Source organism: Homarus americanus, unplaced genomic scaffold (genome assembly GCF_018991925.1).
Source record: "Homarus americanus isolate GMGI-L3 unplaced genomic scaffold, GMGI_Hamer_2.0 scaffold24694, whole genome shotgun sequence".
Lineage (NCBI taxonomy): Eukaryota > Metazoa > Arthropoda > Malacostraca > Decapoda > Nephropidae > Homarus > Homarus americanus.
The window spans coordinates 4,785,464-4,810,160 of NW_024732780.1; positions in this window are offsets into that span (position 1 = coordinate 4,785,464).

Sequence of the window (24,697 nt, forward strand, 5' to 3'; positions counted from 1 at the left end):
GACAAAATTGTGGATAATGCTTCCCTTATTAATGAGTGGTGTGATTATGATTTGCGTAAGGTTTTGTAATGGTCAAAGTGTTATCATGTCAACTCAGAGCTCTCATGAATGAATCATACAGATATCGAACGTGATCTTAGCTGATAAGATTACAGATATCTTCATTAGGTCGAATGGGGGTGAACATTGAAATACCCAGTGGAATATCTCCCAGTGTCAACAATAGCTTCTGAATTAAAAGTAAAACTTAATGTCTCCGAGTCATGGACAATATCCAGTCAGCCCTGATGAATTTATATTGTTACCCTTTTCAGCACTTTAGCATACGTTGACTGGCGACTGTCATGCATAACCTCTGGTCCATACCAACATATCATTGAATCCCTATGAAGATCAAGTAGCATATAGTATGCTATTATAACGTATCTTCCCCATGCAACGACACACATGTTCCAGGTTGATGAAAGCTATCAAGAATATACTGTATGTGCAAACATTACTTCGAATAGGAAGCATTAGCGTGCTTTTGCTCCCCTTTCCCTCTCTTGCTGACACCACATCATCTCATAAGAGTGCTATCGTCCATTAGACAGTGTAAGGAGTTTATATTCCAATCCAATGAATTTTGGAACTGTGTTGTTCAGTGTTGGTTTTGTTCTCTACATCTGAAGCAGGTGTTGCTCATAAGTAGTTAGAACCCAGTCATAATGCGAGGAGTAACTGTATAGTTGGTCACTTGGATCCCAGCCTCCCTGCATTATCTGAATGCTGGCCTTACTGGTCACACGTTTCAGCCTTGTACTCTGCGACAACACTGCTGATTTTCACTGGCTGCCTAGGCTCTGTACCATGCCTGGGGCAAGTGGTGGGCAGAAACCTGTGAAGGCTTTGGCTAGAGATGAAAAGATTGCACTACTGAACAGCATAGTAGACGACCTGCGGCTTTCAAGTAGTGAATCGGAAGCAGATGATCCGTGAATAACAGCAATAGAGGTGACGGACAGTTTTCAGGAGGCAATTAGTAAGAAAGAAAAGAAGAGGAGGCACACACAGAAAAAAGAAGAAAGGATTCAAATGGGAATAAAATGCAGCAGGTTGGTCGAATGGATCATCGTGACAGAACCAATGTGCCGAGCATCCCGGGTGGTGGTCACAGCTCAGGTAGGAGGAGGTTGACCTTTCCAAGTGATTTATGCATTTCATTCTATGAGCGGTTGCTGTGGGCTGCTACACTGGGAAGAGAGCATAAGAAGTTTAAACCTCTGCTTAAGGAAGGTCGTAATAATTTATGTCTGGCTGTATCTGGGGATGAGGCGGTAAAGTTTTTGACGACGACAGGATTTAAGGAGATGATAATGACGATGCCTCAGGACACAGAACACCACACCAAGGTGATCGTCCTCATGTACCCGATTAAACTGGATCCTGATTTTCTTCTTGACGATATACGATTCGTATGGGCAAGGCGACACGAAATCTGCCTTGATGAAGGCAGAAGCTTCGGAGAAGATATTCATTTCTGTAATAGGATATTTGAGAATTGCAAAGTTTATTGAACAACCTGTTTTGTGTAACAGGTGCAGCAAGTGGGGCCATATGTGGCCTGGAAATGTCAATGTGAATGTCGGTGTCGTTACTGTGGAAAAAATCGTAATTCAGTAGAATGTGGAAATAAAATAAAGGCTCGACAGCATGTTGTGCCGTGCTGTTGCAAATGTAGCGGCGCGCATAATGCAGGTTCCTTAATTTGCAATAAGAAGCCACAGACGCGCGGTGTGCGGTGGCAAATAATGGGGAAAATGCAAAGGCGAGAAAAGGAGGAAGGTCGAGGAGCAGGTGAGACAACTCTACCTACAACTGTGAACGTGACGGAGAGACGGAGTGACACGGTGAAGGTAACAGGAAATGGTGTAAGGGCTGCACCGAAAGTTGTTCCAGAAGATAAGGGAATTGACAAGTTTGGTGATGTGTATGGTGTAGTAGTTCAACTCAGGCAAAAAATCCAGATGCTTAGAAAAAAGTAGAGGACAGCCAGAAGGTAAATGCCCATTGTGAAAATATAAATGTGGATGTTGAACTAAAAGGAAAGAAGGTTGAAAATAATACAGTAATAAATTCTGACAAACCATCTTTGCTTTGGGGGACTGGAAATGTGGACATAAGGAAAGAGATAACCCACAAGTGGGGCGACACAGCAAAAGTGTTTCATGTTTAGGTATTACTCAAGTGAAAGAAGTAGTGGAACAGTTTGTGAATGAGAGAAAAAGGATTGTTTCTGTTGTTAATAGGGAAAATGGAGGACACTAGTTTAAGTCTACTTTCATGGAATGTAAATAGCTTATGTCCTAGGACCACAGATGTGCCAGCTTATGCACTGTTGTATAAGCCTTACAAGAGACGGGTAAGGAGGATGGAAATTTGATGAATTTACATGATTATCAATGTTTCTGTTTGTCAGCTAATAATAGAAATAATAAAAGAGGTCAGTTAACTTATGTACAGTAGGAAACCATAATCTCTAGCCCACCTGGGTCGGTACTGGATGTTAGAACAGCGTCCATTCTCGACGGAGGTCCACTCTAACTATCACGAGGCAACACACGCACAAACACACACAGTCATAGTACGGCTGTATAGATGACATTATGTATAAGTATTGTATATGGCATTTTATACTCTGCATTATCTTCATTATATATGAACAAGAAGAAAAAATACCATAGGTTGTAGTTACGAAAGTATGAATGGAAATAAACACTTCCAAACCACCCAGTGAGTCCACACAACGTTACTCTTAGGACCATTAGGAGAGGAGGATATAATAGGTTGTCCAGTACAATAATGCGCCTAAATGAAAGAACAGATCTTGGCAATGTGTCCAAGTAGGCAAGAGAATCCAAGGCGAATCCCAAGGGATTTTTCCAGGTATATAGGACAAAGGTCAAGGACAAAATGGGGCCTTTAAAGTCAGAGAGAGGGGAAGTGATCGTTGGCAGTTTTCACAGAAGGAATTCAAGAGGAAATTCCAGAGGTGGAACTAATATTTAGGGGAATGAAGAAGAGAAATTAAAGAATATCACTATCAGAAAACAGGATGTTCTTAAGAACATCAATAAATTAAAGAAGACAAAATCTCCAGGGCCGGATGAAATTTTCCCTCGAGTTTTGAAAGAGTGTAAGGAACAGATTAGCGGACCCCTCGTAAATTTATTTACAAAATCATTAAACACAGGAGTTGTGCCAGAGTTGTGGGAACAGGCAAATGTAGCACCCATAATCAAAAAGGGAGACAGAGCATCAGCGTCAAATTACCGGCCGATTAGTTTGACGTCAGTAGTGGGGAAATTTCCTGAATCAATTATAGCAAATAGCATCCGATCGCATTTAACGAAAAGCAAATTAATCTACGACTCTCAACGTGGGTTTACAAAGGAAAAATCTTGTCTAACAAATCTGCTGACGTTTTTAGGGAAGTCTTCAAGGTAGTACATAATGACTAAAATTACGATGTTATTTACTCAGACTTTAGCAAAGCGTTTGACAGAGTACCGCATCAGAGGCTTCTGAGAAAAGTTAAGGCTCATGGTATCGAGGGGAAAGTTTTAAATTGGATAAAATCATGGCTCACCGATAGAAGACAGAGGGTCAGCATAGATAGTGTTAAATCTGAGTGGGGCTGTGTAACCAGTGGGGTTCATAATCTATATTAACGATCTAGATACTAGGAACAGCATTGACATAAGCAAGTTTGCGGATGACACCAAATAGGGCGGCAGATTAATTCAGGGCCGGATGCAAATGCACTGCAGGAGGATTTAAATAAACTTCAGGAGTGGTCGGAAAATTGCAAATGAAATTCAACACCAGCAAGTGCAGCATATTTAATAATGGAAGAACAAATACTGTCAATGTATACAGTCCTAACAATAACCTAGAGAAATTGAATTGTGAAAGAGACTTAGGGGTACTTGTAAGCCCGGACCTATTGCCTAGAAAACAGTGCGTTAATGTTCGAAATAAGGTAAACAGAGTATTAGGTTTTATATCAAGAAGTATTAGGAATAAGAGTGTAGAGGTCTTATTGCAACTATATCTTGCGGTTCAGTTCTGGTGCCCTTACTATATAATGGATACCAATTCACTGGAGTCGGTGCAACGAAGAATGACGAAAATTATTCCGGGACTTAGAAACCTTCCATATCAAGATAGGTTAAAGAAACTAAACTTGCATTCCCTAGAAAGACGAAGAGTGCGGGGAGATATGATATAAGTATTTAAGCTGGTGAAAGGAATCAATTGAGGAGATATAGATAAAGTTCTTATAATGTCCGAGCAGGATAGGACTCGTAGCAACGGATTTAAGTTGGATAAGTTTAGGTTTTGGAGGGAGATAGGAAGGAACTGGTTCACAAATAGGGTGGTGGACGAGTGGAACAAGAGTAGCAACTTTGTAGTAAGTGCTGGAACGCTGGAAAGTCTTATAAGGAGGCTAGATTGCTTCCTCGATGATAGAGAGTGGTAGTAACTCTCGACAGGAGCTGCCGAGCACAGGCCTATTGCAGACTCCATATTTTCTTATGTTCTTATGTTCTTATGACCACGTGAGGTCTTTCATATAAAACCTACGGGCGAGTTACTGCAGCACGTGAACACCACACCACCCTGTGTCTCCATGACCACGTGAGGTCCTTCATGTCAACATCTACGGATGAGTTACTGAACCACGTGGCCTACGTGATCTCACGAATCCAGGAAAAAATGTCACAGGAAAAAAGTAACAGAAAAAAGTCATATAAAAATGAGCACGGAAAAAATCTAACCTAACCTAACCTAACCTAACCTAACCTAACCTAACCTAACCTATCCTAACTTAACCTAACCTAACTTAACCTAACCTACGTGCATCATATATAAATTGTGTTGTCAATATATAAAAGTCATGTATTGTCAGTCAATAACTGTTTAAAATAATTTTAGTTTTATTACCTTAATTTAAATAAAATGTGACTTTTTTTCCTGTGACTTTTTCCTTGCCAATATTGTGACATTTTTCTGTGACTTTTTTCCTGTGACTTTTTTTCCGTCCACCGATTTCACACTGTAGGGCAAGTAACCAGCCCGGGCCATCAACTGCAAACTATAATAATTTGTATTTTAAATTCATATTCCTTCTCCTATTAGTAATGAAAACTTTTGTTAAGCTACCCACCTACCCTATGCTTTTGTATGTAATAAGTCATTTTTTGTCTAATTTATATTTTCAGCCTTCGGGCTGCAGAATTAAACAAAAAAAACGTTAATTTGTATTATTATTATTATTATTATTATTATTATTATTATTATTATTATTATTATTATTATTATTATTATTATTATTATTATTACATACACACACACACACACACCCCCTAGCTATCTACCCCGCAAAATATTTGCTACTAATAAATCATAATGATATTGGTACTCTTGTGTATTTCAAATGGATTTCAGTGTTGGTTACTTTAGTGTTATATAAAATATGACTGTACACGGTATCTCGATAAATTGAAATTACTATTGTGCAAATAAATGGATGACTCAGCTGCTTCCTTTAGGGGCCTTTTGCTGTTAGGGATTTCAATCACAAGTAAGCGACTTTTCATATAATCAATGTAATCGTTCTTAGTGAAATGTACAGAGCAAACTACAGCATTTTTTAGATTAATGGTATCAGCACAACGGCACAAGTTTATCCATACTTTCCTGAAGTGTTAATTTTTTGGGAAAACAAAAGTACTAAATTACTGAGCCTGCTGTTTTAACTTTGTTGTTTGGACAGACAAATATTGCACAGACACTTGGCATAATTGTTTAAAGGTATGACTATTAATCCAAAATAACAGCATTGCCTTCACTGGACCACACCGCACGCACGTGTACATTCGGTACAAAGAATTCACTTGGCGGGGATGGCCCCAGTTGGCGAGGGCGACGTCACACAAAGTCCGCCCACATGCTCTAGCTAGCTAATCTGGCCGACCTGGTATGGTTGGGTCCTGGGTGAACCCATGCTGGACGTCTGGAGGTAGAGGTGCACGTCCCTTCCCTTTACCATAGGAGAGACTTGCTAACCCTAGGATTATCGATTCACTGTTGTATATGGATTAATTCAGTGCACCTGATATATACCGCACACTGTAGATATAAATTTGAAGTACTTCACATTTACTTGGATTTGTCTTATGTATCTTTTTCAAGGAATATTCGTGTTCTTAGAATTGTCTCTCAGATGCTCAGATTAAATTATCTAAGCATAAATATTTATTTAACTGTGCTATATCTGGCCTCTCTTTTGTCGCTACCGAGAATGAAATCTCTGCAACAATGTTATGTAATCACGTCTCATATATATTTCTTGTTGTTAAGTGTTTATTGTCCTAGTGTGAGAATATATTTTTAATATTAGTCTGTGTGATCTGACTCACAAACCTTAGAGGCTTAGATACCTGAAAATTGTCGTGAATAATTTGAGATACCTTTATCGCGTTTGTCTGTCACTTTGCAACTCTTCAGCGTTCATAACTACTGTATTAATAAATTATTTATGTCACAGGACAACCCCCCCCATCCCCCTTCTCTGCCTTCTCAGCTTCCATCGCAGTCCTAAGATCCCATTTTCTGCTTCGTCTCTTTTTTTCTCGACATTTTAATTTTCGAGTCCAATGGCTAGGTCTTTGAACTTCCCTTTGAGCTTCGTCGTCAAGGTTGCCTGACATTTTAACTTATCCTTCTCTTGCAATTTTCAATCCCCTGGTCAATCTGCATCAGTTCTCACTGAGTCTGGCGGGGCCTCACAGGCAGGAAAAGTTGAGATGACCCGCCTTGGATGTCTGTGTCACAGGCACCGTGTTTGTAAAGCAATTCTCACGAAACTTTACTGTTTTTATAAATATATTTCGTTTCATTTGTCATTATTAACCATGATCAATGTCCAACCTCATTTTGGTACTTAAAATATGCTATTTTACTCACTTATTCATTATCATATAGTCAGACTTGATGCTCTCCTTGTTGTCCTTACTTTTCATCTATACATATTATGTCTTCCCATACTTGCAGTCTGTAACATAATATTCGTCACTATCACTCATCACATGGAAGTATATTAATTTAACTGAAAAACCTACAACGATTACAAGCTTTAATGTCATGATCGTGATGACGGCTAACCTGAAAACCTTAAGGATTCATATTACGCGCAAACGTCCACAAAATTTTCCGAGTCCCCCAGTGGAAACGTCCCCCGTTTTCTCTGTTTCCTTGATGACGTCATCGATAGGCCGTCTTTGTCTAAAGGGAACTTTGAATATAATCAGCGGATTTCGTAGCAAGACGCTGTTTGTTGGGACCTGTTGCCATCCAACCCTTTGTAATCAATTTAATTTTGCTTTTGATAGCTCAGTCAGAGCATTGTTAGTGAGGATAATAGTAGGGAATGAAACTGGGTTCATAGTCTCAGTTTCAACGTCAGAGTGTACAGTAAATTAATTCATCGAAATAGAAGTAGGTGGACTCCCTGACTTATTCTGAGTGAGGGTGCCGCGGGCATTTCAACTGTTAGTAAGTGCTCGCCCCTTCACCCATACAGGTAGGCCATTCCACTCTGTGTTGTAATTCGCCCTTCTTTAAGTGATTTGACCCAATTAATAGTTAATTGTGCAAGTGTTACAGTAACGTAGTTGATATAAGAACATAAGAACATATGAATGGAGGAAACTGCAGCGGGCCTATTGGCCCATACTGGGCAGTCCCGTTTACACCCAACACCTATTGCTCATATGAGCATCCAACCTATGTTTGAAGCAATTCAGCGTATTCGAGTTAATGATGATATTTGGTAACTTGTTCCATTCATCCACTACTCTGCTTCTAAACCAGTGTTTACCTGTTTCACGCCTCAATCTAAATTTGTCTAATTTAAAACCATTGTTACGAGTTCGCTCCTGGTTGGATAATTTGAGTACCTTTGTAATGTCCCCTTTGTTTAGCCCTGCCTTCCACTTATACACCTCTATCAGGTCGCCCCTCGCTCTACGTCTCTCAAGGGAGTGCAAATTAAGATGCTTTAACCTGTCTCTATACTCAAGGTTCCTAATGCCCGGGATTAGTCTTGTTATTCTCCTCTGAATTCTTTCCAAGGATTCTATATCCATTCTGTAATACGGTGACCAGAACTGAACTGCGTAATCCAGGTGTGGTCTCACAAGAGCAAGATACAGTTTTAGGATGACCTCGCTAGTCTTGTAACTAACACTCCTTTGTATGAACCCAAGTACTTTATTAGCCTTGTTACGAGCAAAAACACATTGTTTACTTGGCTTAAGGTTCCTACTTATCATTACTCCTAAATCTCTCTCGCAGTTGGATTTCTCTATGGCATCGTTGTTCATCTGGTATCTGGTTTCCCTGTTTACAACTCCTATACTGAGTACTTTACATTTGTCGACGTTGAATTTCATCTGCCATTTTTCAGACCATTCGAAAAATTTGTTTAAATCTTCCTGTAGTTTTGCCGAGTCCTCGTCAGATTTGATAACACGTCCTATTTTAGTGTCATCAGCAAATTTACTTATGTTGATGTCTATGCCGATATCTATGTCGTTTATGTATATAATAAACAATAATGGTCCAAGTACTGAGCCGTGGGGAACTCCACTTGTGACGTTGCTCCAATGGGACTTAGTGCCGTTAATTCTCACTCGCAGTTTCCTGTCCTGTAACCACGCCCTAATCCATTTAAGGATGTCACCTTTGATGCCATGAGCTTTTACCTTTCTAATTAGTCTTTCGTGGGGGACTCTGTCGAAGGCTTTACTAAAGTCGAGATATACCACATCATAATTGTGCCCCTCGTCCACCGATTCGAAAACTGATGAAAAGAATGTTAATAGATTAGTTAGGCAAGAACGTCCGCTTGTGAAGCCATGCTGGGAATCATTGATCAATCGGTGCTTCTCCAGGTGATTTCGAATAGAGTTTGAAATGATTGCTTCCAGTAATTTGCCGACTATTGATATTAGACTGATTGGGCGGTAGTTAGAGGATAGTGATCTATCCCCCTTCTTGAAAATCGGTATTACATTCGCTATCCTCCAGGATGCTGGTACTACACCTGTTTTTAAGGATATGTTAAACAACTTTGCTAAGGGCATACTAAGCTCTTCCTTACATTCCTTTAATACTCTGGCAAATATCTCGTCGGGACCAAGTGACTTATTAGGCTTTAGTTTGTCTATTTGCTTACTAACATCGATACTAGTCACTACTATCTCACTTAATTTGTTTTCTTCACTATCTCTGAATAGAGTCGGTGCCTCGGGTATCATGTTTCAATTTTCGGTGGTGAAAACTGTTGAAAAATATTTATTCAAATTATTGCTCATTTCTCCGTCGTTATCAGTGAGCTCGCCGAAGTCTGACCGTATTGGTCCAATCTTTTCTCGTGTTTTAGTTTGATACATTTGATAGAATCCTTTGTGGTTTGTCTTCGCCTCCCTTGCTATCCTTACCTCATTATTCCTCTTTGGTTTCCTTATCTCGGTTTTAACCCTATTCGCCAATACCCTATAATAGACCGGAGGTGAATTTCGCCACGATTTATCCTTCTACCTATAGCCTTCCTTTGGCCAATGATGTTCTTTAAATAATTATTTATCCATTTAGGGTCATTGTTGTCTGATCTGAGTTTTTTGTATGGTATGTTCTGCCTTTGTGCATTAAGTAACTCACTATTTAAATTGTCGTGGAACTCGGCAATCTCAGATCTCGTTATCATGCCTGTGTCATCTGTCAGGTTCACGGCCAAGCGCGACACCCCCTCTCTCAGCTGCCTCTTTAAACTGTCAAAGTTTGCCCTTCTGAAATCTGGTACTTTAGTGGAATTTTCCTTATGTCTGCCCTGAAAATCTAACTGGAATCGAATTTCTTTGTGATCGCTGTTTGCAAGTTCGTTCCCTACCTCGACATTGCTAATGAGGTTTTCTCTGTTCAACAGAACTAAATCCAGTATATTATTACCCTGTGTGGGTTCGGTTATATGTTGAATTAGGAAACAGTCCGGGATCGTCTCGAGAAAATCCTCTGAGTCTGAGTTACCCGTAAGGTCAGTCCAATCTATTTGGCCAAGGTTAAAGTCGCCTACTATACAGACGTTGTTGTGTATGGAAGCCCTGCGCATTTCATCCCAGATAAGTCGCTCATTGACGCTATCAAGATTGGGGGTCTATATATTACTCCTGTGATTAATTTTTCACGACCGTCGCTTAATTCTATCCAAATTGTTTCTGTATTCCTCTCAGTTTTTATTTCCTTATTTATTTCACACTTCAGATTATCCCTAACATAGATTGCTACTCCGCCTCCTTTCCTGGTCTGCCTATCCATATGGAACAGCTTGTAACCCGCAATTTGGTATTCGACTGGTAATTCACGTGTGTCTAGGTTGATCCATGTTTCAGTGAATGCAATTATATCGATTTCTTCGGTACATACCAAGGCCCTAATATCATCCATTTTGTTTCTCATACTTCTACTGTTCGAGTAGTATACATTTAAGTTCGTCGTGTTCTGAGTCCTCCCCTTACCGCGTTTAGTTTTAAACTCCCTGTCTAATTTAGTTTTGTCATCATTCCTAAAACTATTTCCCTGTAATCTTTCGCCTTGTTTACCCTCTCCCACTGCAGTCTCCTCCACCCCCGTGCCCATATGTTCTCTTAGCAGTTTAAAGATTTCGATATCTTTTGAACTGCCCCCTCTAGAGCCCCAGCCAGGGTTGCTACTCCATCCCTAGACAGGTGCACCCCATCCCTAGCATAAAGGTCCCTTCTGCCATAGAAGTTGTCCCAGTTGTCAATGAATGGGACTGATATTGACTTGCAATATCTGTCAAGACGGTCGTTGACACCAACTGCCCTTGACAACCATTCACTGCCAACTCCCCTTCTTGGCAGGACACAGCATATGATAGGGATCCCTCCCTTAGTCCTAATACGATCTATGGCTGCCTTGAACTTATCAAGAAGTTCCTCGCTCCTACACCGGCCAATATCATTGCCTCCTGCACTGAGGCAGATAATGGGTTTGTTCCCATTACCAGACAAGATATTGTCCATCCTGTCAATTACATCCCCCACCCCAGCTCCTGGCAAACACACCCTCATCCTATTTTTGTTTTTACCACAAAAGGCCCTGTCCATGTACCTTACCTGTGAGTCATCAACAATTAAAGATTTTATACCTTCCTTGTCATCCCTGTCCCTGACTTTACTAACGTCCAATTCGTCTATCAAGGGACTGAACGGGTTGGTACACTTAGCTGTTGTTGTCGTTGTTGTCGTATCCTTCGTGTGCTTCTTCACCACTAGGTTTGTTTTCCCACTACTCACAACTTTCCACTCGCTTGAGTTTTCGTCAGACACTGGCTTTACTCGTCCAGCCTCTCCTTTTAACTTCGCCAGCTCCTTCCTTAATTTCACGTTCTCCAACGTGGCCCTCTCAATTTCTAACTTGGCCCTCACCAATTCTTCAATGGACCACTCCAGTTTGGTCAACAAACTCTCATACCCAAGACCGCACATAGCACTGGCCATATCTGACAATTATCCCTCCGGAGCTAACCCTTCCGTGACCTTTTATGCTCTGAGTGAAGTCATATATACGTCTTAAACGTCCCCTGAAATGTGATGTCGTTGTCACTGTTAGTAAGTGCTCGCCACTTCACCCATACAGGTCCCTAACGCAGCCTAGGCTGTGTCTGTAGCGTGGATGTTGTATCCACTATGTCTGGGGAGATGTCCGAGGTCCAGTAGGATCAGTTACCTTCGTGAGACCCGACCGTCAGACACTTCAGACTACCTATGGCCCCCATAGCTGGCTCGTCTGGCCCTAACGCTCGGCCTGCGAGGTGACCCCGGATCACCAAGCCACACACCACTACCAGCCCCCATCATTGGTGGATGAGTGTCTAACTCAGTAGGGCTATTTGTGTGGTGGGGTTAATCCACTGGGATCTTCAGAGTTCGTCGGAAAGTACCCCATGGTGGTAGGGACCCATGGCGGTTGCTTGAGTATCACTCCTGACGACTGAGTGTTGTAGGGGCAGTTGCCTCTGGTCTTTATGGTGCTAAGTGACTATAAGAGTTATGTGTTAGTGAGTGTATCCACCCAGTAGTGGTGTGAGTGTTATGGAGTATGTCCACCCAGTAGTGGGATGAGTATGTTGAGCCTGAGGGCATAGTACCAGATTTCGTCTGTCGGTACTTATATACACCTTTTTTCAATTGCAATTGAACAATGTTACTTTTGGTTTCAACATCTTCGAATGGAATCAACATTCTTACACTTGATTAATAACAATCTTTACTTTCCGTTCAACAATCATCCAAAACTTTTCAACAGTCGTTCAACACGTGACAATGTTTACTTGCTTTCAACAATCGTCTCATTCTTCATTGACAATTCACTAATACTTTCAACATTTTACAAAACTAAGTAACAATCTTTAAAACATCATAACTATGCAAAAAGTTTATGTTTTGGTGTTTTTCGTAGATCGAAAGACTAGTTGATCTAATTCGAACTTTTGAAGCAAGTAACGAATCACCAACTCGAGATGGTGTGCTACACACTCAGTATTTTCATTACTAGTGTGCAGCTTCTCCCGTATACAGTTCGTCGCCGAGCCCCTCCAGCATGCCACGGAGGCACCGAATAACAAGTGCTACAGATCGCGAGCGCATTATCGAGGCCTACAGAGCCGAACAAGATTTCCTCGTAGTTGCAGCAGCCCTTGGAGTTCAGTGCACCACGGCATACTCCATTGTGCGAGTACACCAACGTGAAAACAGGGTTGAAGCGGCTCACGCAGGAGGCAGACACAAGATCATCGACAATGAAACTCTGGATCTAATAGTGATGCTGCTTGAAGCAAACCCTATGATGACCTTGAGAGAGATAAAGGAGGAGGTCATGGATATACTTCCTACAAAACCACATTTCAGTGAGGTAACGCTTTCGCGTTATTTGGAGGGGGAGCTGATATCACTGAAAATGTCCCGTGACTCCCCAGCAGAAAGAAATTCTCCTGCAGTAAAGGAGGCGAGACACGCGCACGCTACGTGGATGCTGACGACGGGTCTACAGCAGCAACTAGTATACATTGATGAGACAGGTATGTAATTATGTAACCACTTGACAACTATCTGTAGTATGTACTACATAATTACTTAAGTAAACTGTATGTAACGAGTGAGTACTTAATATTGATCTCAGTTTGATGCATCGTACAACTTTCCTTGCGTTAATGTTTAATTACATTACAGTATGACTACATACACTGATGTTTCATTTCCAGGGTTCAATCTGTGGACCAAGAGGACGTACGGCAGGGCAAGACGCGGGGAGCGTGTGCCTCGCGCCGTTGGTGGACAGCGTGGCAGAAACACGACAGTGATTGCTGCGATAGCTGAACACTGTGGAATACTTTATCACGAAATTCACTATGGTTCAGTGACGAAGGAAGTATTCAGTGATTTCATCGCATCACTTGCAGCAATAATCGGAGACGCAAGATCCATACTTGTTCTAGACAACGCTCCAATTCACAACGGTATCACAGCAGTCTATCCCGAGCTGAATTTTAAATTTCTCCCTCCATACTCTCCTTGTTTGAACCCCATAGAAAACTGTTTCTCTGTGTTTAAATCATACCTGAAGCAGTACCTCCACCGTGAAACTCCACGGTACAACGCGGCCCACGCCAGGCAAGAAGGAGTGACTCTCAATGCACTGAGGGAGAACATTTTGCAAGTTGGCGTGGAATTTGCACTGCCTAGTGTCACGGAACATGTTGTGTCGCAGAACTATAACCATGTTAACACCTACTTGGTTCAATGTATTGAGCGCCGAGACATCCTCAATTGATATACAGTAGGTCTACAGTAATAGAGTATAACCTACTGCCTTACCGTTTGTTCCACTTGAAACAATTCACAACAAAAACCTTCTATACACTCATGGGTTCTTTTTTACCTGACAGGTTACTATTCGTGAGGCAGAGGAGGAAGGCAAGTCAACGGGATGCTGATATGACACTCCTCTCCACAATCCCACTACCCCTCCCACCCTCACCTACCTCCATCCCTACCTTACAGCCAGGCAGAAACAACCCACCAAGGTGTACGAGGCCTTTACTGTGAATTGCTTCGTGGAAGTATTATGACACCAATGTATTTAGCTATTAGTATAAGGCCCTTTTTTCTTTGTTTCTTTTTAAGCAATCGTATGTTTTATGTAGCTACTACATACTAAAGACTAAAGACATTACATAATTACATATATTTATCGCAGAATTCATTGTGTTGTTGATGTTTGTGTAAGTATACTCAAAAATTAAATATTCATGGCTGTTACTGATTTTAAAGATTGTTGAATAAATTCTTTTCAATGATGATTGTTTCAGTCGCATTGTTGAAAAGTTTGGTTGACTGTTGAAAGCAATCGGAGATATGTGGCTGTTGAAAGGTTTTGTAAATTGTCAAATCAAAATAACTGATTGTTGAATGGATTCGGAAAATAGTTGAAAGCAAATAGAAATTTGTCATTCTAAAATCTTGATTGTTAAAGGCAAGTGGTCAATTGTTCAATTGCAAATGAAAGAAGGTGTATTATTTCTCCTACATCCATATTAATGTTTAAATAAATATTGTATTTGTATATTGTGTCTATTATTTACCAACAGTATTTACCGTTATTTCTTCCCTAATACTTGATACTATCATTACATATACCCACGAGCCTCCTCTCGTCACGCTACCAATGGTAATAAGTATGAGAGTAAAAGGAATTGTTACTGACACACAGGTCCTTATAAAATGGAGGCTGCGCAGGCCCCTATATTAAAACAACCAAAATAAACATATATATAATAAATAAATAAATATATATATATATATATATATATATATATATATATATATATATATATATATATATATATATATATATATATATATATATATATATATATATATATATATATATATCGGACCAAGAGAGCTGACTGAAAACCAATCAACGTTCACAAAAAACAAAAATGCAATTGTGAAATATAACCTTTAAATACTTTATAATCTAATCGGTGTCTCTCCTCTTTCTCCTTCTCTTTATTTTGTGTGCATTGCTGCCCAAATTATCATTGTTGGTTCCCTGGTCACTCCTTTCTATTCAGGGTCTTGGGTTTATATTCATTCATACAAAAACCAACCGAAGTGTCGTATATTTTCATGTACTGTATCAACGCTATACAGCCATAAGTTCCGGTAATACAAAGCGTTTTAAATCCGAGAATTGCGATGTTTTATACTCTTATAGTATAGTTCAGTGTTTGTGTCTGTGTGTGTGTGTGTGCACAGGGTGGTATAATGGGTCTAGTGTGGCAGCATTATGCATGCTTCCTCTCGCTTTCAGCTACTGCCGCTGGCTAGTCCTCGTAGCGAACAGGTAAGCAACTTGCGTAAGTCTTCCCATGCCAGTACACAGCCTCTTCACCATCAAGACTCCAGCTGTGCCTCCTCGTCGCACACACGGTAACTTGGTGCCTCGTGGGCCCAGGCTAGACCAGCGGGGGATCTCGGAGTAGCAGTTGGCCCCAGAGGGACGACACATAGGCCCAGTGGACACAACCACTGCTCCGCTGCCTTGCGAATTAGCCTTGGTATATATAAGATTACGGGAGTAAACTTAAAACGAAAAATCTGTGGTGGAGCTTCACATCAGGCAGACATGCTTACAGAGCTCCAACAAGACCCCAACGGCGGTATAGGCTGAAGAGGTGACCAACATGGGAACTCAACGACGACACCGGCGGACGAAGGCAATGCATGATGGACAGGCCACTCAGGCTAAACCCAACAAACTGGGCTATCGGCAGTCCATTGCAACTTTCCCTCTCCTCAGTCGTTGCAACACTTGCACCAGTGGATCAGGAAAGGGGAGAGACAAGATGTGTGATTGAAGTCTGCTCTCCTGCCTCACCACATAAATTAACTCATGCGCAGCCATCATCCAGCTCATCATACTCCTCATCACCATTAATCCCTTATACCCTAAGAGTCCTATGGCGACGGACGAGTGGCGACGGGGACAGGCAGAGGTGACTGCCGGGAGTCTCTAGTCACAACTTTGCACATGGGCGGCACACATAAGATGGTTGTTTATGCACTGGGATATAGGCAGCAGTACAATCCTCTCCTGTTAATGCGACTGTGCAGCCCTTTCGAGGGGCCACTCTGCTCAGCCCACATGGGGAGGGGGCTACAAAAGGTACCCTTAACATAGCCTACCTAAAGAACCAACCTGACTGGGCAACAGCACCCAGTAAGGTCATCCATATGCGGTCGAAAACACAATTATATTCCCAGATCAAAACAAAAACAAACTAAACAACCTCTTATGGTCGCTGCATGGAATTTCACGACCATTCTGGATTCTGACACAAATGAGCGTCCTGAAAGAAGAACCGCCCTTGTGGCAAAAGAGCTGGCTAGGTATAACATCGACATAGCAGCCAATAGTGATCCTCAGATCCCAGACGAGGGTCGATTCACAAAACGGGGGTCTGGTTACACCTTCTTCTGGAAGGGTAAGCCTGCTGTGGAGATAACCCACATTTATGGAGTTGGCTTTGCCATCCGCCAACGCATCCTACACAGTCTAACTGAAATGCTTGTTGGGATCAACGAGAGCCTCATGACGCTCAGAGTCCCACTAAATCACTCACGTCATGCCTTTTTTATCAGTGCATACGCTCCAACACTGGATGCAGAGGATGACATCAAGGAGGCCTTATACGCCGACCTTGACTGAGTGCTAACCTCTGTCTCAAAGAAGATAAGGTTGTGCTTCTTAGTGACTTCAATGCCAGAGGTGGCAGAGATGCTGACATTTGGCAGGGAATCATAGGAAAAAATGGACTAGGCAAGTACAATCCCAACGGCCTACTCCTCCTCAGCAAGTGTGTTGCACGCAACCTCACCATCGCCAATACCTTGTTTAGGCATACCGACTCACTTTTCCCTTTTCTTGGCTGCCTTCCTTACTTGTGCATAGTGCCAATTATATCCGCTGGGGTAGACATTGAGTACCGGTTGAAGGATCTTTTCGACATAAGACGACCCCAGGCAGGAACAAAGGTGTCAGCAGCTTCCATTATTGAACTTCAGAATACAACCTCACCCTTGTCATTCCCACTGAACACGTCCTACAGGAGATCCTGATCACCTATGCAGATGCATATGCATACTTCGACCTTGAGGTGAATGTATGTAAGATTCTCTTTCAGCCTGCTCCTGGTTCAACCACACCTCCACCATCCATCCAGCTGAACGGTTCTACCCTCTCCAATGTGCATCTCAAGCCTTTGGCAGACTCCGTACCCATGTCTTCAGCTGTAGGGAGCTGAAATTATCTACAAAGTTGCACGAATATCGAGCAGTAGTCCTCCCCATCCTGCTATATGGCAGCAAGATATGGGTCACATCCAGGAGGCACCACAAGGCATTTGAAAACTTTCATCAACGTAGTCTGCGCTCCATACTCCGATTTCGCTGGGAAGACAAGAGAACTATTGCCAGTATTTTCGCTGACACTAACTGAAAGAACATCATGGCTACCATTATTTATGAACAAATACGTTACACTAGCCATGTTACCCACATGGACGACAGTAGACTTCCAAAGTAGCTTCTCTACAGTCACCTAACGAATAGTAAACGTAACGCTGGTGGGCAACTGAAAAGGTATAAGGATAGTCTTAAGACAAACCTGAAGTAGTGCCAAATCGACCCCCTCACCTGGGAGACGATAAACCCCACACCATAACATTTGGCGGACCACTACACGAGAAGGTTTCAATACTTTTGACTTAGCCCGACTGCAAACCGAGACAGACAAGCGCCAACACCGGAAAGACACTTCCGGCGCCCCTCTTGCATGGGAAGGAGCCCTCCACACATGCAACATCTGTCACGGTCCCGTATTGGCTTCCTTAGTCTCTTTAAAACTCACGAACGAAAGTGACATCCTTAATAACTCATATCATTGTCTCATAGCTGGAAGATCGTCATGCTCGATTCCGAGGGACAGCAAAGTAGTATTAGTACTACCCATTGGCCCAAGCGTTCTCTCTAGGGTTCATGTCACAAACTTTCCTGGACCAGTCTAAAACTTGCAAATTTCTTTGTTCTGCAAACCATAGCATTACAATCCGTGCGGTATGGATAGTACACCTATCGTGCATGAAAATTGTTTTTTCGGGAAAGCAAATGCACGCACCGGGGGAAGCGTAACTTCTTCGAGTATTTCTAAATACTGTTCAGCTCTGAATCTTCCTTCTATATCAGTCAGCTCTCCAACTCCGTGCAAATATATCCATCCCCAAACATTGCAAGTCACATGGCTACTCCTTGCTTCCTCATGAATATGCTGTCTAGCATATCGGGTGTTGTTCCTCCTCCAGCAAATCAACCTTTCGTGAGAGGTTGATGAGAAAGTTTTTCGTCGGTGAATATTACTCTTCCCCAGAAATCTAGGCCTTCCTCAACATACCGTCGAGCAAACTGCAACATGCCCTCGCAATGTCGCTCATTTAACTTATCCTTGGTGGCAGGAGTTTTATGGTGAATGCCTTCTTCGTGAAGTCTTCGCCTGATTGTTAAAGGGGATATATTTAATTGGAGATCCGCTCTTATTGAAAATGAAGTCTTGAAGGGGTTGGCCTCAGCGAAATTCCGGATGGCTTCAACTTGGGCAGGTGTTATTCTGCACGGCATTCCCGCCCTTTGGTGGTCCTTTAAATTTCCCTCCTCTTCCCATCGCTTAGTCCAATAATACACAGTTGACCGAGAAACCCCCAATTCTCGGGCAATTTCAGTGGGTGAAAACCCATCCTCCTTCATGCCGATTATTCTTCCACGTTCAGTGATTTTCTGAGTGTGGTATTCCATGTTGGCAGGGGTCTTCTACAACTGAAGGAGTGGAAGGGTAGTCAGCACAAACAACACCTCTGTCTCCCTCGCCTTCTCGCCAATAACGTCAGCGTTATATTTATGTTTTATTAGGCATTTATAAAAAATAAATGAATAAATAAATAAATAAATAAGATACAAATTTATAATATATCATACACATTTAAAAAAAAATAGAATAATTGTTTATAAAGACACCACACTAAAGGTGACGTAATCTACACAAGTCAGAAACAAGGATTTAAGGGGGGGGGGGTTGCAAATAGTCACTCAACAAAAGAAATAACATTTGGTGTTTACAATATTCAGAGTGTTGGGATGACAATGATATTGCTAGATAAAGGCTTGTGAAAGTATTAAGCATATGCTTCCGCACTAATTCACACCATCAGACGGATGGTTCGTAAGATATATTACCATCACCTTCAATTGAACAACGTCATTATTAAATACAGACACAGACTGACACACTCACATACACTCTCCATATACACACAAACACACTCCACATGCACACACACACACACTCCACATGCGCACACACACATACACACTTACTACAGGTAGCAGTCAACCTATGATTTTGCTTAATCCCACAGCGAATTAAACAGCAGTTTGTGTTGAATGAAATTAGCGTCTTTAGAAAGGAATCTGTTTAGCATCGGTTATATACAACTGGATTAACTACCCGAAAGAGATTAAACGTTTGAAGATAATATTGGTATAAATTAATGATAAACAGGCAACCTTATAAACAGCCTGCACACAGCTGTGCCCGATGCATGATGTTCTTTAACATGCTTACCGATTTTTACTTACGTTTAATTGTCGAAACATAAATTCATATAGGTTGGCCCATTACTCTATCCATTTTAAAATCAAATTAACAGTGAACGAGTATACCAGCAGATAGGTATAATATAATGCGAAACAACAAAGCCCAACCATTAATTAAGCAACGGGGATCTAAGTAACCAGTCACCGATCACTTTTACATTCATTCATAATTTTGACTACGTAGTATAGTAAACAAACGGCCTTGAGTAGCCAGCTGTCTCCAGCAGTGTTAGAAGATTATTGAACGAGACTGTACAGTACCTGTATTATTCAATATTTATCCCTGGAGTACATATTTATACAATGCAATTGGTGATTTAATCTCAAATGTATACACACATCTGTTCAATCGAACAATCTGTTCAATCGAACAAAGTATTATAAGAGTTTATCATCAGGAACACTCATGGCGCCTACATTTGTTTAATTTTTTTCCATTGAGATCCAGGGTTCGATTCCCGATTAGTGAGGTATTGTTTGTACTGTATATACAAGTCTGCATATTATATGAACTGTTGATATATATAATTATGTAGCTGGACTCTGTAAAATGCTCCTACGACCACATAGTTGGCACGGGCAATCCGTGATGGAGGTTCACGTTGCTTAAAATTAAGACACATGAACAGGCTTCATGTGAAATAAAACGAAGCCTCGGATCACTTTTGTTGTCCTTGTGTTGTGGTGGTTGTGGTCCCGACTAGTAGTGAGGTATTGTTTGTATATGGAAGTCCATGTACTATATGGACTGATGAGACATATGTGTATATGTACAGTATATATGTGTGTGTTATGGTAAATATAGAAAATTACCGATCAGTGATAACATCTATGTATTTATCTTTTTTTGAAAACTTCTGACTTGCCATAACTGATCATGTAAACCATAAAAATATGAATACAAGAAAGGTTGAATGACACCACCAACGTATAGTTAAACAGCAGCATTTATTTGGTAACCTTTCGATAAATCTCTTGTCATCATCAGACCAGGCAGAACTAAAACAAAATTAAATAGAATAGCAACCGAGGAAAAAATCATTATGGCGAACTGAATAAGATAAATAAATCACTAAATGCATTAAGAGAGAGAGAAAAAATAACAACAAACCATTGAGTTATTAATTATTCACGTTGATTCCAATTTAACCTTACAAAGCAAAATCACTGACATTAAGAATAGCGGAAATTCTACAGAGTAATGAAGTGGAGGAGTCGTGAGTGTTTCATTACGTACTTTGTGTTTAACGGCTATGTTTTGTTCTTGATTGTTGCACCATATGTGGCTATCTTTGTATATTCCCATGTAGGATTTAAGCTTGTCTTAATTTCAGTGTTTTTACTCTGTAAGGTTGTAAGGGGGAGGGTATTTTCTCTCTCAGCCTCCCTTCTCTTACTCATACTTCTCTTGTCTTATTTCCTTAAATTCTTCTTTCTACTTACTTTAGTTCAATGGTTACTACATAACCTCAGTTCTTTTTGGTAGCATGGCGAGGGTCAGGGCACGTGGGTAATGTAATTCTGATATCAAGTCACTTGGACGGAAATAAAGGTGAAATACTGCAGGAAAATGAATACCCCCTAATGTACTCTAAGAAAAGGTTTATTAATATGAAATCAAAGTAGGGAAGAATATATCATTAACATACAACTCCAAGGTACAATTCCTCGGCTTTACTCAACTGCAATTACTCAGGTCCTGTACTCTTGCTACACACAGCCTTACTGGTGTTACATTACATTACAGTTATCAGAACCAATTCCTTGACTCTACTCACATTACATATAGACACATGACAACTCCTTGGCTTTACTTAACTGCCAATCCAAGTGGGTACTCTGACTTCTCCCACATTACTGGTGATACATTTTAATTACATACATGACAAACTTACATATGATACTTCACTAACTGTTGGTAGTGCATATGAGATGCACTCACAACACACAACACTTTAATACTGATACCAACAAATTACAGGGACTCAACTGCAATCCCACGTGGATACTTTTACTTCTCACACCTTACTGGTGGTACATGGCATTACAGTACATTACCAGACAAACTTACATCTGTTACCTTCACACTGTTGTTAGTACATATGAGATGCACTCACAACACACAACACGTTACTACTGAAACCAACAACTTACACATGGGTTCACTACCCAACCTGGGATAATTATTTCCAGTTAATTATCCCCAAACATATACAACACACTCTGTGGACCATATAACTTCCAGGAGCGTCCCAGGGTAGGACACTGGGGGCTCCCAACTGACGACCGCTGTTGTGGTCGGTTGTACTCCGACACGTGGCGAGCGTCTGGGGTCCAGCCCCACGAGGCGGACCTGCAGCAAGTTAGTCATGTCGGATCAGGGCTATCGTTCATATATAGCTAACTGCTAGGTATCCACCAACTGCCCCAGTCGGTGGGGTGTTTGGAGAGCCCACAAACTTGAATCTGAGAAGCAAAGTTGGAGGACGTCAGGAGAGAAGCATGGATGACTCAAACACCAACAAATCTTTCGTCTCGCAACGTCAGACGACATTTACTTTATATTACTTCTTACACTGGGTGAATGACAATTCCACTGTTACAATATGAACACTGATAATTCACTACAATTGACTAAATCAAACTGAATGGCTATAACGGCGGGAACACAGAACATACCTGGGAACAAAGTTGGAGGAAGGGCGTCATGGGAAGCTCTCTCCCTCTCTCCGTGGTTTATATACTCGTGCGTTGCCAGACGTGGCTATCTCACGAAATGGCAGAAATTACAAGCAAACCAACTGTTACACATTCAAAGATGACCCTCAGTTGACAAAGGTCTGGCGAATTACTTAAGTTGTTTTACATAAATTAATTCAAGATTGAGCTTGCCAGGAGAAAGCGGAATAAAAACGTATTGACAACTGTCTTTACAAGGGCAGGGCATAGAGAGGGATCCTGAGTGTAAAACGAGAGGGAAAACGTGTATCTTCTTAGGGATAGCTAACCAGCTACCCATTCATGTTTTGCGGGCGTGGAGTGTAATAAGAATCATTAGAGTTAAAACAGACTAGCAGTCAACGTGACAATGACAAGGTTAATTTGAAGTGAAGTGAAAAAAAAGAAAAAAGAAATGACAACACCTAAGTGTATTAACCTTTTTGTTCTCTGGTAGAAGGATTAGACGGTAACATAATCAAGGACAATACAGACAATGAAGGTATGAAAATCTTAGTTGTTGGTGATTCCCAGGTAAGGTAGAGTTTTCTGTACCAAAAAAGAAAAATGATGAGAGTGTGTTTGCCAGGAGTTGGGGTGGGGGATATAGTTGACAGGATAGACGATATCATAATTATCTGGTAATGGGAACAAACCCATTATCTGCCTCAGTGCAGGAGGCAATGATATTGGCTGTTCTAAGAGTGAGGAGCTCCTTGATAAGTTCAAGGCAGCTATCAAGCGTATTAGGAAGAAGGGAGGGATCCCTTTCATATGTGGTGTCCTGCCTAGAAGGAGAGTTGGCAATGAATGGTTGTTAAGGGCAGTTGGTGTCAATGGTGATATAAACAGATATTGCAAGTCAATATCAGTTCCATTCATTGACAACTGGGACAATTTTTATGGCAGAAGTGACGTTGATGCTAGGGAAGGGGTACATTTATCTAGGGCTAGGGTGGCAACCCTGGTTGGCTCTTTCGAGAGGGCAGTTCAAAAAATGTCAAGTCTTTAAACTGCGAGGGAAACATGTGAGCACATGGGTCGAAGAGACTGCAGTGGGCGCGGGTAAACAAAGCGAGAGGTTACAGAGAAATGGTGCTAGAAATGATGACAAAGCTAAATTAGGCATGGAGTTAAAACCAACACGCGACAAAGAGAAGACTCAGATCACGACTAACTTAAATGTCTATATTACGCAAACAGTAGAAGTATGAGAAATAAAATGGATGGAATCAGGACGTTGGTATGTACCGAAACATGGATAAACTTAGACTCACATGAGTTACCTGTTCAATACCAAATTATAGGTTACAAATTATTCCATACCGATTGGCAGATTAGGAAAGGAGGCAGCGTAGCAATTCAAGTCCGGGATAATTTGATGTGTGAAATCAATAAGGAATTAAAAACTGAATTGAATACAGAAACAATTTGGTTAGAATTAATCGATGGTAGGGAAAACTTAATCATGGGCGTAACATACACTCCTCGCCATTGCATTAGGCGCGAGGTGGCCGACGCGAAGTGATCTTTGCTGAAGTGTCTCACACCCCTCCACGCCAGCCAGCTTAGGCTGAGGCAGGCATTGTAAGTTTGGCAGCGAAGGGAGACTCGAGGACAAGTCAGCCAGCAATCAAAACTTTCACCACTTTCCCGCGTAAATTTTGTGAACGAAAATTTATGAGTTCCCCCCCCCCCCCCGACATAGCCACTATTTATTGCCACAACGCCCGTTGTTTCTTTGTTTTTTTTACCACAATGGGCAAGAGGAAAGATTTAACAAAAGAGGAAATATCAATTGTTGGTGTGAGTGAACTATCAGTTCAGATTTGGATTAAACGCTTTCGAGATGACGACGGGTTAGCAATACCAGTGTACTGCGGACGGCCAGGGAAAGCTCGAAAAACTTCCTAACACACGTTAACTATTCCTAAGAGGCAACTTGATGCGAATCCAAACCTGTCAGCACGGGTAATTGAAAGAAAAAACGCTGTACTTTAAGGTGATGTTTCTGTAAGGACCGTTCACCGCCGCATCCATGACTACCTGCAGTTTTACAGCCACAGCGCACGCAAGAAACC